Raw genomic sequence first — 17,768 nt, 5'->3', positions numbered from 1 at the left:
ATTGTTTCATCTAAGAACAAATCTCTCACAGAGATCTAATTAAAAATAGAAACAAGTTTTCATAGTTTTTCCCCTTCCTTTGTACTTTATTCTTAAAACAGGTCTTTTTTAAACCCCAGGTTCTAGGGGTAACTATTAACAGTTTGATGTGCATCCTTCTAGACATATAAGTCCAGTTCCCCACTCTACCTGGATCATACTACACGTAGCAATTTGCTTTAAAGACCTAGCAATATATCATTGATATAGTTCCATGTGAGATGATATTGTAACTGTAATAGGTTCATTGCCCAATGCATGGCAAGTAAATATGCTGAGACACCAGGTTGCAGCAGAGGAAATGGTTTACTCACAGGGCCACTGAACAAGGAGATAGGAGGAAACCTCAAATCCATCTCCCCAAGGAGTTTGGAGCTAGGGATCTTAAGGGTTTTGGAATGGGCCAAACTGTGGAGATCATTGATTGGTTGAAGAATGCAGGGTAAAGTCATGGAACAGAGAAATGAAGAAACTGTATTCTCATGCTGATTTAGTTTCTCTATGGGGATCTTCAAACTGGGTGGTATCAGCTGTTCCAGTGGATTTCAGAATCTGAAACACATTCTAAGTAGTTTTTTTTTTTCCTTCTTTCTTTCTCTCTCTCTTTTTTTTTTTTTTTTTTTGAGAGTCTCTCTCTGTCACTTAGGCTGGAGTGCAGTGATGCAATCTCAGCTCACTGCAATCTCTGTCTTGCAGGTTCAAGTGATTCTCATGCCTCAGCCTCCTGAATAGATGGGACTACAGGCATATGCCACAACGCCTGGCTACTTTGTGTATTTTTAGTAGAGATGGGGTTTTGCCATGTTGCCCAGGCTGGTCTTGAACTCCTGGTCTCAACTGATCCACCCGCCTTGGCCTCCCAAATTACTAGGATTACAGGCATGAGCCACTGTAACCGGCCCTAAGCAGTTTTCAAACAAAAACCTTATGATTCCAACATCAGACATCTTATCTATAGGAGCAATGGGGATCCAAATCATCAGTATCTAGTGCTACATGATTTTACAAGGAAGTGGGCCAACTTGCAGCCTCATTAATGCTTAATTATAACTATATTTCTGTCCAGAATTCTTGTTAACCCTGTGAGGACAGCTTCAATATAGATAAATTTCATTCTTTATGGCTATGTGGTATCCAATAAGACAAATGTACTTTGATTTACTTAACCATTCAATGTTAACAGATATTAAGGTTATTTCCAATCTTCAGCTATTTTAAACCATGCTACTGTATGTCCTTGGAGGAGCATTTCCTTATTTTAGTTTCCAAGGCCGAGCATTTGAAACCATCTGTCAAATTACACACCCACAAATTGTGTACGAACAGAGTAGTTTCCCTTATCGCCATTGCTCGATCTTATTTATTTTCATTGTTGCCAATTGGAAAAACCAATAGTATCTCCTAATTTTTAAAATTTTCATTTCTTTGATTATTCGTGATTTAGAATTTTTTGTATTTTTTGTCACTTGTTCTTATTCTGTGAAATGTCTATTTGTATCATCTGCTTTCTCTCGCTTATGATTTGTCTATTTCTTAATGATTTGTAGGATTCTCTTTTTTTTTTTTTTTTTTTTTTTTGAGACAGAGTCTCATTCTGTCGCCCAGGCTAGAGTGCAGTGTCTCTATCTTGGCTCACTGCAACCTCCACCTCCTGGGTTCAAGCGATTCTCCTGCCTCAGCCTCCTGAGTAGCTGGGATTACAGGTGCCCACTACCAGGCCTGGCTTTTTTTTTTTTTTTTTTTTTTTTTTTGTATTTTTAGTAGAGACGGGGTTTCACCATGTTGGCCAGGCTGGTCTCGAAATCCTGACCTCAGGTGATCCGCCCACCTTCACCTCCCAAAGTGTTGTGATTACAGGTATGAACCACAGTGCCTGGCCTGTAGGATTCTTTATATAGAACATCATTAATGTGTTATCTGCCCTTTAGCTCTGTTTCTGGAACTGCTGTTTCCCTGAATTTGGATCAGTACTCACCCCTATAACTTTGCAACCTACTTCTGGTCTTCACTTTTCCTTGCCCTCAACTCAGGTTTCCCAACTCTCCCCTCTTGGACCTATTTGGGGCACTCCTTGTGAATTCTCACTCTTGATCTTACCTTTGTATTTTTCTCACTGAGAACTGTGAAGAACTGGGAAAGAGTGGGATTATAGAAGGTAGAGATGAAAGTACCAGGAAGGTGGTGAAGGTAGAGATTTGTAATATCTATACCATTGCTCATGTGACTTCCTTTTTTTATGTGCTTCAAAGATGGCACTTTGTTGTGGTGTCCTCACATGGCAGAAGAGACGAACACTGTGCCCTCATATGATGGAATGGGCAAGAAAGCTTTCTCAAGCCTCTTTTATAAGGGCACTAAATCTAGTTTATGAGGGGAAACCCTCATGACTTAATCACTTCCCAAAAGCCCCATATCCTATTTCTATCACATTGGGTATTAGGTTCCAACATATGAATATTGAGGGGACACCAACATTTAGACTGTAGCAGACTCCTTCCTGGAGGCATAGCCTAGAATCTGCATACAATCCCTTCCAATATTTTTGCAAGCACTTAATTCCTTAGATTATATTCCATTTCATGTATTACCATTTACTAGTAAAGTCACCTCAATTATCTGCAAAGTAAGTCCTGATTAATTCATCCCAATTAATTAATAGAACATAGTAAGAATTTTGGATTTTATTTAGTGAAAGGATGGAAGCTTCTCTGAGGAAGCAATGCTTGAGCTGATTTCTAAAAGATATATATATGTTAATTAGTGAAACGAAAGGAGGAGAATATTCCTGGCAGAGGACTTAGTGTATGCAAAGATGCTGTTGTTTAGGAGGGAACTTGGAGAGAGAAAAAATGGCTGTAAGAAGCCTATGTGGCTGGAGCATGGAGAGTGAAAGGGAGGGAGGCACCAAATGAGGATGGACAATAGGAAGAATGGGAAAGTAATAAGGGAGGAGGTAATAATTTGATCAGATTTGCATTTTGAAAATATTACTCTAGCTTTGGTGGAAAAGGAGATTGGATAGGGTCCAGAGATGATGAAGATACATCAGTGTGTTGGAGCCTCCCAAAAGATACATGAGAAGATTTTGGATTAGCAGCTCACTAGCAGGTGATGAAAGAAGTGGATGGTTGATGAATTTTGATAAGACTTGGCGATGGGGCCAGGCACGTTGGCTCACACCTATAATCCCAGCACTTTGGGAGGCCGAGGCGGATGGATCACCTGAGGTCAGGAGTTCAAGACCAGCCTGGGCAACGTGGTGAAACCCCATCTCTACTAAAAACACAAAAATTAGCTGGGCATGGTGGCACGTGCCTGTAATCTCAGCTACTCAGGAGGCTGAGGCAGGAGAATCGCTTGAGCCCAGGAGGCAGAGGTTGCAGTAAGCCAAGATTTTGCCATTGCACTCCAGCCTGGGCGACAGAGTGAGACTCCATCTCAAAAAAAAAAAGAGACTTGTTGATGGACTGGAGATGGGGGTGAGAAAGAAGCAAGTGTTCAGGATAACTCCTCGGGGTCTAGTTTGCCAGTTGTATGGAGAGCAGTGACATTCACTGAGACAGAAAACCCTTGGAGAGCGCAGGGTTGCTTAGAAAGGAATTTGGGGCTTAAATAACTAATAATTCCGGGGGGTAATTTTGGGATTTACCTCAGGAATAACTGTCTCCAAGGGCTCAAAAAATTACAGTAGAATACACTATATCTGTCTGTCCCTAGGACAGGCTCTCTCTCCATGTGGCAGAGACTATTCCCACCAAATGTCCAAGACATGTTCTCTCTCGCTCTTTTTTTTTTTTTTTTTTTCTGTAGGGTTGAGGTCTTACTATAGTGCCCAGGCTGATCTTGAACTCCTGACCTCAAGTGATCCTTCTGCCATGGCCTCCTAAAGTATTGGGATTACAGGTGTGAGCCACTGCACCCAACTAAGACATGTTCTAACAGCTTGGTAACCCTAGTGCACAGCAGCAAAGTTCAAGGTTTGCATTCTGATTGGCCTGGCTTGGATCACATTCCCACCCCTGAACCAATCAGTGTAGCCAGAGAAAGATGGTGTCCTTGACTGATCAGGCCTGGATTATGCATTCAGCCCTTTCATGGTAGGAAGAGGAAGTTTGGGAAGGTCAGTCCTAGATGAATCTTATGGAAATTATTTTCCAAAATAGAAAAGTGGATGGGGATGCTAGACAGGCCATAGCAACTGTTGGCAAGACCACTGTTAATCTTCTACCACTCAATGTTAAGCTCCTTGAAGGCAGGAGCCATGTCTCACTTAATAGCTTCAATGCCAAAAATAGTACCTAATATTTAATAAGTGTTCAATAAATATTTGCTGAATGAATACATAAGGAATAAATCAATATCATAGGCAAAGTTTCAGAGGTCACAAAGTTGGAACAAGTAATGTAGAGAGTAGCGGTGGGAAATATGACTGAGGTATAGGTGAAGACCGTATAGTAGGAATGCTTAAAAGGAATTTGTGGATTACTATGTAGACGGGAGGGAACCACTAAAGGGAAATAATAGGATCAGAGCTAAACATTAAGAAGACTAAACCAGTAGAAAGGTCTGGAATGAATTGGTGATAGGACCCCAACAAATAGGAAGATCTTTCTAACAGAAGGCTATGGCAATTATTTGGTTAGAGCAGTAGCTCTCAACTGGGGATTAAGATTTTTTTCCTCAGGGGATATTTGGCAATGTCTGGGGATATATTTGATTTTCACAACTGAGGGGGGTGCAATTATCAGTGGGTAGAGGTCAAAGATGCTGTTAAACATCCTACAATGCATGGAACAGCTTCTCACAATAAAGAATGATCTTGTCCAAAATATCTATTGCACTCTACTTGGGAAAACCCTGGGTTAGAGGTAATTAGAGTAGATAACAGGAAGTGAAAGAATGGAGCAAACCTGCATGGCACCATGGAAGTAGAACACACAGAATTTTGAAAACATATAGGGCAGAGAGAAGGCAGGATTAAAAAGAAAATTCCAAGGGTTAGAGCTGATAACTGAGAAGATGATGGTGTCACGAACAGAAACAGAGAAATTAGAAGGAGAATCAAATCTTAAGGGGGGCCAGGTGTGATGGCTCATGCCTATAATCCCAGAACATTGGGAGGCCAAGGCAGGCAGATCACTTGAGGTCAGGAGTTCAAGACCAGCCTGGCCAACATGGCAAAACCATATCTCTACTAAATATACAAAAATTATGCTGGTGTGGTGGCACGTGCCCATTCTCCCAGCTACTCGGAAGGCAGAGGTTGCAGTAAGCTGAGATGGTGCCACTGCACTCCACCCTGGGTGACAGGGTGAGAGTCCATCTTAAAAAAAAAAAAAATCTTAAGGGAGGATGACGAATTTGTTTTGAGTTTAAGATGGCAACTGGATACCCTAGCGCAGATCCAGAGGCAGTTGAAAATGTACTTGCAAAGCCTAGCAAGAGCTTAACACCAGAGATACAGATTTTAGGAGACATTGGCATTGAGTTATTGGATAAGGAAAGGGGAGCATATGAGAGGCTGAGAAAGAGCAAAGAGCAGAAGAGGTCTGAGAACAGACTTGTGAAACGCTGGGCAAGAAATGCAAAGATCTGTCAGTCGGTGTAAGGCAGTGATGTTTATAAAATCATATTGTTTTTCAGAATAATTATTTGCTTCAGTGATTAATTTTTCCCCACAAATGTTTCATACTAATTAGACTACCTGGAAGTGAGTCTTTCCTAACTGTTCCTTAACTCTTGTTAAATCCATATCAAAGAGCCTCTTGTTCTCTTGTTTTTAAATCACGATTTTATTAAATCCTCAAATCCTCTTATAAATCTCAAACATATTTTCAAGCTTGGCTCAATGGAACAGTGTTTTTAAAGCATTCTTTTCCTTTTTTTTATGTGACTATCTTTAGTATTTAAGAATTGTTTCAAAATTATTTTTAAGGTCGACCCTCTGCAAAATTGGGAACTAGGTTATTTGATTTCGGAGCATAACAAGCCTGAGGCTTTTTTCCTCTCCATAAAGGAAGGGAGTGTGAGCATGAGAGTTTCTATCTCAGCTCTGCCACCAGTAAGCTATGTGACCTTTGGTAATTTTTTCTCTCTCTCTCTGTTTTTTACAGCTTTTAATTGAATAATACCACACCTACAAAAAAAATCACAAGCTTTGTAAGAGAATGACATAAACATTTAATGTGGTAGTTTCCCATCACTGTGTAATTCATTGCTTGTCTCTTCAGTGTAAATTCCAAGGCGCAATTCAGAAGCATGACAGATTTTCACAAACTTTCCAAAGTATTTTTTGTTTTGTTTTCTCTTTTCCTTTTTTAGGTCTCCCAGGCTGGAGTGCAGTGGTACAATCATAGCTCACTGTAATCATGAACTTCTGGCCTCAAGGGACTCTCCTGCCTCAGCCTACCTAGCAGCTGGGACTACAGGCGTGCACCACCATACCTAGATAACTTTATTTTTTTACTTTTTTTTTTTTTGAGACGAGTCTTGCTCTGTCCCCTAGGCTGGAGTGCAGTGGCGCAATCTCGGCTCACTGCCAGTTCCGCCTCGTGGGTTCACACAATTCTCCTGCCTCAGCCTCCTCAGTAGCTGGAACTACAGGCGCCTGCCACCACGCCAGGCTAATTTTTTATATTTTTAGCAGAAACGGGGTTTCACTGTGTTAGCCAGGATGGTCTTGATCTCCTGACCTTGTGATCCGCCCTCCTTGGCCTCCCAAAGTGCTGGGATTACAGGTGTGAGCCATCACGCCTGGTCTTATTTTTTCACTTTTGTAGAGACAGGATCTTGCTATGTTGCTCAGACTTGTCTCAAACTCTTGAATTCCTGGTCTCAAGTGATCCTCCCACCTTGGCATCCCAAAGTGCTGGGATTACAGGTATAAACCACTGCGCCTGGCCTTCCAAATTTTTTATTTTGAAAAATGCCAAATCTATAAAAAGTTGAAAACAATAATACAACGAGTACTGATATACCATTCACCTAGACTCACCTATCATTAACTTTTATAGCATTTGCTTATCTATCTGCCTCTAACTATCTGTATTTTTTTGTTAAATCACTTGAAAGTAAGTTAAAGATATCATGAAACTTTACCCCTAAGCACCGAGTATATATCTCCTAAGAATTAGAACATTTTACTATATAACCACAATATTATTATCTCACACAAAAAAATTGTGCATTAATAAAGTAGTATTATCTAATATGTATTCAAAAAATTTAAATTGTTGCCCAGATAAGTTTTATTTATTTATTTATTTTTATTTTTTGAGACAGAGTCTCACGCTGTTGCCCAGGCTGGAGTGCAGTGGTGTGATCTTTGCTCACTGCAACCTCAGCCTCCTGGGTTCAAGTGATTCTTCTGCCTCAGCCTCCTGAGTAGCTGGGATTATAGGATGCGTGCCACCACGTCCAGCTAATTTTTGTATTTTTAGTAGAGACAGGGTTTCTGCCATGTTGGCCAGGCTGGTCTTGACCTCCTGATCTCAAGTGATCTGCCTGCCTTGGCTTCCCAAAGTGCTGGAATTACAGATGTGAGCCACTGTGCCCTGCCATGAAGGCACCACCTTTGAAGCAGAGAGCAGCCCTTATTAGACGCCAAATTTGCTGGCACCTTGATCTTGGACTTCCCAGCCTCTAGAACTGTGAGCAACAAATTTCTGTTGTTTATAAACTACCCAGTCTAAGGTATTTTATTATAGCAGCAGAGATGGACTAAGACACTTGAGTGTGTTTGTTAATGTAATAGCTATGGCAGGCCAGACATGGTAGCTCATTCTTGTAATCTCAGCACTTAGGGAGACCAAGGGAGGAGGACTGCTTGAGCCCAGGAGTTCAATTCCAGCCTGGGCAACATAGCAAGACCCCGTCTCTACAAAAATAAAAATAAATCCCCACTTGGAGTTATCTGCAGTGCTGTTAAGGGACTGCAGATGCTCGAGGAGTTGCAGTTACCCTACATTCCCAGGCAGATGTTCTCTACTCTCTTTGCCTTCTTTGACCTCACTGCTGCAAACTTCCACTTGTATTGAACATATTTATTGAATATATGTTGAGGAGTGCTACAACATTTTACTTGAATGTATGTTGATGAATGCTACATTTCACTGTGGCCTCAATTCACTCCTCTGCAAGATAACTTCAGTAATTTAGAAGCATTATCACTAGTTTTGTAATGTTTCTTTAGAAATGTTAAAGGCATCTATAGGTAGTCACTGAATTGTGAAGAGTATGAGATCAATATTTAGATGAAGCTGAGGTCAGCATGTGTCATTATGAAAGTAATCCTATTCGTCATCATATATATATATATTTTTTTAGAGACGGAGTTTTGCTTTTGTTGCCCAGGATGGAGTGCAATGGTGCGGTCTCAGCTCACTGCGACCTCCTCCTCCTGGGTTCAAGTGATTCTCCTGCCTCAGCCTCCCAAGTAGCTGGGATTACAGGCACCCACCACCATGCCCAGCTAATTTTTGTATTTTTAGTAGAGATGGGGTTTCACCGTGTTGGCCAGGCTGGTGGCAAACTCCTTACTTCAGGTAATTCACCCACCTCGGCTTCCCAAAGTGATGGGATTACAGGCGTGAGCCACCGCGCCCAGCCTTGTTATCATATTTTACAGACCCTGTCCATGTGAAAACTAAGCCATTATACCCAGTTACTCCAAGATAACAAAAGTCATTGGGTCTCTTTCAAACATGAAGGGGTCTACTTCAGATTTACAGAAGTATGTGTGCCCAGGAGAAAAGTGACACAGGTTTGGTGAGTAGTCAAAGGGCTATAAAAGGTTTGATAAATCCCCACTTGGGGTTTTTCCTGGAACAAATGAACAAAAAGCAATATTTAAATATTTAAAAGGTCTTCCTGACTGCTGTGTTACAAGGAAACCTACTGAGGCCTAAACTGAAGTGAAAGCAGGAATCTTAAGAGGTAAAGTGAGTACCAAAGATGGCTTAGTCCTAAGGTTTCTGAAGAACTCTGGAGACCTTGAACTTCTACTCTGAAGGCTGCACAGTGTTTGGGGGACAGAAGATAATACCTAGGGCCTACCCAAGTAGAGAGTCTACTACAGGGTCCCCATAAAGCTGAGAACTCCCTGCCCCAAATCCCAGAGAGAAATAGACTTACCACTTAGAAGTGAACAGCAGGCTGGGCGCAGTGGCTCATGCCTGTAATTCCAGCACTTTGGGAGGCCGAGGTGGGTGGATCACCTGAGGTCAGGAGTTCAAGACCAGCCTGACCAACATAGTGAAACCCTGTCTCTACTAAAATACAAAAATTAGCCAGGCATGGTGGCGGATGCCTGTAATCTCAGCTACTTGGGAGGCTGAGGCAGGATAATCGCTTGAACCCAGGAGGCAGAGGTCACAGTGAACTGAGATCATGCCATTGCACTCCAGTCTGGGCAACAAGAGCAAAACTCCGTCTCAAAAAAAAAAAAAAAAAAAAAAAGTGGTGAACAGCAAACAATTTGCTTATCTTGAACTTGACTCTGGGTAAGGAGAACAAGATAGAAAAATTCCCCCCTGGGCATTTGCTACCACAGACTGGCCTCCAAGTGGATTTTTAGTCCAATAGCATGCTCCCTATGAGGTTTGAAAACCTAAAATGATCATTTATATGGTTTGGCTCTGTGTCCCTACCCAAATCTCATCTCAAATTATAATCCCTATGTGTCAGGGGAGGCAGCTGGTGGGAAGTAATTGGATCATGGTGGCAGATTTCCCCCATGCTGTTCTTATGATAGTAAGTTCTCATGAGATCTGATGGTTTAAAAGTGTGGCACTCCCCATCCCTGCCCCCACCACCTCCTGCCACCATGTAAGATGTGCCTTGCTTCCCCTCCTGCCATGACTGTAAGTTTCCTGAGGCCTCCCCAGCCATGTGGAACTGCGAGTCAACTAAACCTCTTTTCTTTATAAATTACCCAGTCTCAGGTCTGCCATATTCTCAGGTCTGAGACTGGGTAATTTATAAAGAAAAGAGGTTTAATTGACTCACAGCTGTATAGCAATGTGAAAACAGACTAATAGAGTCATATAACTTGAAGTGGTCCCAGGCTGGTAGTTCCTTCAGTAAATAGGCAAGAGGATTGCAATTTCAACCTGGACCTCAAAGAAATCCTGCCAATAAAATGCTAAGGCTGGCCAGTCGCAGTGGCTCATGCCTGTAATCCCAGCACTTTGCGAGGCCAAGGTGGGCAGATCATGAGGTCAGGAGATCGAGACCATCCTGGCTAACATGGTGAAACCCTGTCTCTAATAAAAATACAAAAAAAATTAGCCAGGGTGTGGTGGCGGGCACCTGTAGTCCCAGCTACTCGGGAGGCTGAGGCAGGAGAATGGCGTGAGCTCAGGAGATAGAGCTTGCAGTGAGCCGAGATTGCGCCACTGCACTCCAGTGTGGGTGACAGAGCAAGACTCTGTCTCAAAAAAAAAAAAAGCTAAAGCCAGTGATTCAGCTCACAGTGAAAGATCTAATGACACAAAGAAATAAGGCACTCAAAGCCAAGAAATAGCCAAAACTAAAGAGCAAAATCGGCTAGGCTAGGTGGCTCATGCCTGTAATCCCAGCACTTTGGGAGGCCAAGGCAGGTGGATCACCTGAGATCTGGGGTTCGAGACCAGCCTGGCCAACATGGTGAAACCCCATCTCTACTAAAAGTACAAAAATTAGCCGGGCGTAGTGGCAGGTGCCTGTAATCCCAGCTACTTGGGAGACTGAGGTAGGAGAATCTCTTGAACCTGGGGGGCGGAGATTGCAGTGAGCCATTGCACTCCAGGCTGGGCAACAAGAGAGCGAAACTCCGTCTCAAAAAATCAAAAAAAACAAAAAAACAAAAAACAAAACAAACAAACAAAAAAACACTAAACAGCAAAATCAAATCTGCAAAGACTTCAGATGTTGAAATTGTCAGATCCGACATCAAATTACTGTTTTGTATATTTAAAGAAATAAAAGGGTGGTTTCAAAATATGAGCAAGGAACAAAAGACTATAAAAATAGTTAAGCCAATATGATAAAGAGCCAAAGAGAATTTCTAGAGATGAAAATTTTAATCATTGAAATTGAAAACTCAATAGATGGATTAAGCTTCAGAATAGAAACAGCTGAGAAGAGAATTTGTAGAAGAGTCCAGTCCAGGCTTATAGTCACATAACTCCAGTTTTGTCCAGGGCAGTTTCAAAATTCCAAATGTGTTCAAAGCTAAATCTTCTCTGATTCTCCAGCTCAGGGCTGCCTCAAGCATCAGAGCCAGAGGTAGGAGAGGCAGGCTTGTCAGCCACTCCTCTCCTCCCATACCACCTCCTGAACTTGCTAACTGCTGTTTCTGACCTCTCCACCCTGTACCAGTGGGGAAAGGGGATTAGGGGAAAAGGCAAACAGTCTTTTATACCTAGTACAGTGTCCTCTGGCATCAGTGCCCTCTGGGAATGGAAAATGCCCAAAGCTGACTCTCTCTCCCAGGTCACCCCTCTCTCCCCACCTACCCTGACTGCAGTTCCCTGATGCAGACAACACTTCTCTGGCTGTCAGCTTTTGATGACTTCCTCAATTTGGGCTTCTGGTGGTTCCTTCACTCCTTGAGGAGCGAGGAGGCAAGATTTCTCTTCAGTTCATCCCAGGTGCAATGGTTTGAATGTCTCTTCCAACATTCATGTTGAAATGTAATTGCCATTAATCCAGATTAGGTCATGGACTAATGCCATTATCACAGGAGTGGATTAGTTATTATAGGCTTGCAGGCTCCCTTTTCTCTCTGTCTCGTGCACTCTCTTGCTCTTCCACCTTCTGACAAGCGATAATGCAGCAAGAAGACCTTGACCAGATGCAGCCCCTCAGTCTTGGACTTCCCAGCCTCTAGAACCATGAGCCAAATAAATCTCTTTCCCTAATACATTACCCAGTCTGTGGTATTCTGTTATAGCTGTGGAAAACAGACTACAAAAATTGGTACCAAGAAGTGGAGCTGTTGCTATAACAAATGCTTGAAAATTTGGAAGTGTCTTTGGAACTGGATGATGGGTAGAGGCTTGAAGAATTTGGAGGAACAGGCTAGAAAAAGCCTGGATTGCTGTGAATGGAGCATAAAGGGAGATTCTGATGAGGACTCAGGAGAAGAGCTGTAGGGAAAACTCTTAGAGATTAATCGATGGCTGTGATCAGAACGTTGGTAGAAATATGAATGGTAAAGCCCATTTTGATGAGGTCTCAGGTGGAAATGAGGAAGAAGGTGATGGAAACTGAAGTAAAGGCCATTCTTGTTGTGCAGTTGCAAAAATTTGGCAAAATTGTGTCAGTGTCCAAGAACTTTATGGAACGCAGATCTTAAGAGCAATGAACTAGGATATCTGGCAGGAAAAAATATCTGAACAGCAAAGCATCTGGGCTGCTATGTGTCTACTTTTAGTCACATACAGTGAGATGCAAGAGGAAAGACATGAACTTAAATTTATAATTTTTTTTTGGAGATGGAGTCTCTCTGTCATGCAGGCTGGAGTGCAGCTGCACAATCTCAGCTTACTGCAACCTCTGCCTCCCAGGTTCAGGTGATTCTCCTGCCTCAGCCTCCCAAGCAGCTGGGATTAAAGGCGCATGCCACCAAGTCCAGCTAATTTTTGTATTTTTAGTAGAGATGGGGTTTCGTCATGTTGGCCAGGCTGGTCTCAAACTCCTGACCTCAAGTGATCCGTTCGCCTCGGCCTCCCAAAGTGCTGGAATTACAGGCGTGAGCCACTGCATCCAGCCAGGAATTTATATTTAAAAGTGAAGCAGAATAGAAAAATTTGGAAAATTTGCAGGCTGGTCATGTAGAGAGTGAAAAGGCATTTTTTAGGAGAGCAAACCAATGCTGTGGCCAAGCAACCATTTGCTAAAGAGCTTACCGTAGATAGAAGGGAGCCAGGTGCTAGTTACCAAAACAGTGGGAAAAATACCCTGAAGGCATCTCAGAGAGTTACAAGGCTGCCCCTTACAGCACAGGCCCAGAGCTATAGGAGGTTTCAGGGGATAGGCCTGGGACACCTTCCGCAAGCTCCTTCCCAGGGCTGCCACAGGTCTCTGATCCCAATAGCCTTCCTCAGCTGCCCCAGCTACGGCTCAAGTGGGCCCAGGTGTGGCTCCACCCACTGCTTCAGAGTCTATAACTGGTAAGCCTTGACAGCATCCACATGCTGCTCATTCAACAGATGCATAGAATGCAAGAGTTATAAGGGCATAGCTTCCTCCACCTAGATTCCAAAGGATGTCATGGACAGACTGTGGGTCCAGACAGAGACTTGTCATAGGGCTGAGCCACCGCAGAGTCCCCCCTAGAGTAATGCCTAGTGGAGCTGTGGGAGCAGGACCACCAATGAGGCCCCAGAACTGTAGAGCTACAAATGTACAATGCCAGCCTGAGAGAGTCACGAGCACAAGACTTCAACCTGTGAGACCTGCTGAGTGGACTGAGCCCACGAAAGCCACAGGGGTGGGGCTGCCTGAGGTCTTGAGGGCCAACCCACACATCAGTGTGTCCAGAATATGGGACATGAAGTCAAAGGAGATTATTCTTTAAGACTTAATGTTGTTTTTTTCTGATGGGTTTTGTACTTGCTTAGGACCAGTTAACCCTCCTTTTTTGTCTAGTTCTTCCCTCTAGAACGGGAATGTGTATTTTATGTGTGTCGCACCATTGTATTTTGGAAAAAGATAATGTTGTGATTTCCCAGGCTCACAGCTGGAGGGAATTTGCCTCAGAATGAATTGTGCCTTGAGTCTCATTCATATCTAATTTATTTCATTTTATTTATTTATTTATTGAGACAGGGCTTCACTCTTGTCACCCAGGTTGCAGTGCAATGGTGCCATCTCAGCTCATTGCAACCTCTACCTCCTGTGCTAAAGCAATTGTCCTGCCTCAGCTCCTGCATATCTGGGACTACAGGCGCACGCCACCACACCCAGCTAATTTTTGTATTTTTCGTAGAGACGGGATTTCACCATGTTGCCCAGGTTGGTCTCACACTCCTGAGCTCAAGTGATGCACTTGCCTCAGCCTCCCAAAGTGCTGGGATTACAGGTGTAAGCCACCACACCTGGCTTTCATTCATATCTAATTTAGATGAGACTCTTTGGAATTTTGAGTTGATGCTGAAATTAGTTAAGACTTTTGGGACTTTGGTGATAGAATGAAAGTGTTTTGTTTATAAGAAGGACACGAAGTTTGAGGGGCCAGGGGCAGTGCTGTGGTTTACATGTCTCCTCCAAAACTCATGTTGAAACATTTTTTTCCAATTACCCGGTTTCGGGTACTCATGTTGAAATTTAATTGCCAGTGTAACAGTGTTGAAAGGTGGGAACTTCAACAGGCGTTAGTCCTCATGAGTTGATTAATGCAGATGACAGGAGTGGGCTCGTTATCACAGGAGTTTGGCTCCCTTTCTCTGTCTCATGAACTCTCTTGCCCTTTCACCTTCTGCCAGGGGATAAAATGGCAAGACCCTCCCCAGATGTGGCCTCTCCACCTCAGACTTCCCAGCCTCCAGAACCGTGAGCCAAATAAATCTTTTTTCTTTATAAATCACTCAATGTGGTATTATATTATAGCAACAGACAACAAGCTGAGGCTGGGTGTGGTGGCTCACGCCTGTAATCCCAGTACTTTAGGAGGCCGAAGCAGGAGAATCACTTGAGATAAGTAGTTTGAGACCAGCCTGGCCAACATGGTGAAACCCCATCTCTACTGAAAATACAAAAATTAGCCAGGCATGGTGGCACATGCCTGTAATCCCAGCTACTCGGGAGGCTGAGACAGGAGAATCGCTTGATCTGGGAGGTGGAGGTTGCAGTGAGCAGAGATTGGACCACTGTACTCCAGCCTGGGCGAAGAGTAAGACTGTCTCAAAAACAACAACAACAACAACAAAACAGAGACATCCAGCACTTTTTGTGGATTCCACTTTGTTCCCTGGGAATATTTTCCTTTACCCACTGTAAATGAAAGTCCACCAGCCTGGCCAACATGGTGAAACCCTGTCTCTACTAAAAATACAAAAATTAGTTGGGCGTGGTGGCAGGTGCCTGTAGTCTCCATTACTCAGAAGGCTAAGGCGGAAGAATCGCTTGAACCTTGGAGGCAGAGGTTGCAGTGAGCTGAGATCATACCACTGCACTACAGGCTGGGTGACCGACTCTGTCTCAAAAAACAAAAAAAGAAAAGAAAGTCCAGTTTACACCCAATGTGACCTTGCGAACAGGTGAACCTTTGGCCATTTTTTCTACCTTCATACTTGGCGAGGATCAGACCCAAGTCTTTCTTCCTGAAACTCCAGGGGACAAATTCTGGGAGGTCTCCTTGAGGCACCTTTCCTTTGGCTTGAGGTGAGGAGAGGAGGCACCTTTCTCCCTGCCCGCATGTGAAAGTCAGGGGAGGAGAAAGCACTTTCTAAAGAAATCCTCACTCTCGCTCTTTCTACCTCAACCTCCTCATACTTTGAAGGTCAATGATGGGTTCATGAAAGCCAGAAGTGTGTTTATGATCTTAACAGGTCCAGAGTGACTGTGGGAGTACTAGTCCCCAATGGATTGGTCTCAGCTTTTGGGGCCTGACTAAAACAGAGAGAGAGAGAGAAATGCCATTTGAGCATATGGTTCCATTGGATTTTATCCCAAATAATCAAAATCATTATGTTTTTAAAAGAAGTAGAAAAATGCAAATAAGATGTCTCCATTTCTTTGAAGTCAAAAATTCAAAGCTAAAAATGCAAACCACAGAGGAAGAGAAGATATTTACAATGCATATTACAAAGAGCTTATGTTCAGAATACATAAAGAATTCCTATAAACCAGTAGAAAAATGGGCAAAATCTTGAATAGGCTCTTCACAAAAGAGGATAGTCAAATGACCAATGAACATAAAAATGTACTCAAACTCATTAGAAATCAGAGAAAAGCCGGGCGCGGTGGCTCGTGCCTGTAATCCTAACACTTTGGGAGGCCCAGGCGGGTGGATCACGAGGTCAGGAGATCGAGACTATCCTGGCTAACATGGTGAAACCCCATCTCTACTAAAAATACAAAAAATTAGCCAGGCGTGGTGGCGGGCGCCTGTAATCCCAGTTACTCAGGAGGCTGAGGCAGGAGAATGGCATGAACCCGGGAGGCAGAGCTGGCAGTGAGCCGAGATTGCGCCACTGCACTCCAGCCTGGGCGACAGAGCAAGACTCCATCTCAAAATAAATAAATAAATAAATAAATAAATAAATAAAATTAAATAAAATTAAATAAACACTGAAGCGGCTGGGTGTGGTGGCTCACGCCTGTAATCCCAGCACTTTGGGAGGCCGAGGCGGGCACATCGTGAGGTTAGCAGATCGAGACCATCCTGGCTAACATGCTGAAACCCCGTCTCTACTAAAAATACAAAAATTAGCTGGGCGTGGTGGTGGGCGCCTGTAGTCCCGGCTACTCGGGAGGCTGAGACAGGAGAATGGCGTGAACCTGGGAGGTGGAGTTTGCAGTGAGCTGAGTTCGCGGCATTGCACTCCAGCCTAGGCGACAGAGCGAGACTCCGTCTCAAAAAAAAAAAAAAAAAGAGAAATCAGGGAAAAGCAAGTTTAAATTATACTGAGATATACCATTACACACTCACTAGGATGGCTAAAGTTAAAAGCAGAAAACACCAAGTGTTGATGAGAATATGGAGCAACTGAAATTTTTCTGTATCAGAGGAGTGGAAGCATAAATTGATCTAACCACATTGGAAAACTGCCAGGAGTAGCTATTAAGTCTGAACTTTTGACTTAGCAATTTCATTCCTAGGTATTTACTTAATAGGGCATATATGTGGTGTACTAAAAGATATATTCATGAATGACCATAGCAGTATCATTCATTATAGCCCCAAACTGGAAACAGTTCAAGTATTTATAGATAATAGAATGGATGCATGCATCATACTGTATTCATAAAATGGAATACAATGTAGGAATAGAAATTAATGTACTGTTACCCACTTAAATGCAAGCAAATCTCACATGAATAAAAGAAGTTGAACACAAAAGTATCCATAATGCATGATTCCATTTATTTATTTATATATATATTTATTTTTTAATGAATGCTTCATAAATTTGCATGTCATTCTTCCACAGGGGCCATGCTACTCTTCTCTGTATGCATGATTCCATTTATATAAAGTTTGTAAACAGGCAAATCTATGATATTAAAAATCAAGAAGGTGATTTCCTTTGGGGAAGAAGGAGAGAATAGCTATTGGGAGGGGGCAGAAGGGGAGTTCTGGGGTGCCAGTCATGACCAATTTCATGCCTTGTTGGTGGTTACATGGTGTGTACAGTTTGTGATAATTCATTGAGCTTTATACACTTATGATTTATGCACTTTTTGGTATCCATTTTATACTTCAATAGAAAAAAATAGTTTCTAAAGGGAAAACAAAAACCAGAACCATCTTAAAACTCCTGCTATAAGAAGACAAAGATGAAATATGAGTACAGAAACAGCACTGGTTTTGAGTCGGTGTTGTATCCTTGTTAGATTAATGACATTAAACTTGATCAGTGTCACTGATCACTTGATCAAACTTGATGTCGCTGAGCCTCAGTTTCTTCATTTATGAAATAGGAATGATATCACAATACTTTCTTAGAGGACTATTGTGAAGGTCAAATGAGAGAATGTGTACAAATGCGCTTTGAAAACTAAAATATTTGTTTATGAGTAGT

At 42.6% G+C, this 17,768-nt stretch overlaps 1 non-coding gene across 1 annotated transcript; it reads right to left on the bottom strand.

The window, feature by feature from the left end:
* Positions 1 to 17,132: 17,132 nt before the first annotated feature.
* LOC112208232 (U6 spliceosomal RNA) lies at positions 17,133 to 17,239 on the bottom strand. Its single transcript, XR_002942652.1, has one exon. It is a non-coding gene; the product is annotated as a U6 spliceosomal RNA (small nuclear RNA).
* Positions 17,240 to 17,768: the final 529 nt, after the last annotated feature.

This window comes from Pan troglodytes, chromosome 12 (genome assembly GCF_028858775.2).
Source record: "Pan troglodytes isolate AG18354 chromosome 12, NHGRI_mPanTro3-v2.0_pri, whole genome shotgun sequence".
Taxonomy (NCBI): Eukaryota; Metazoa; Chordata; class Mammalia; order Primates; family Hominidae; genus Pan; species Pan troglodytes.
This window is presented reverse-complemented; position numbering and strand designations above follow the sequence as displayed.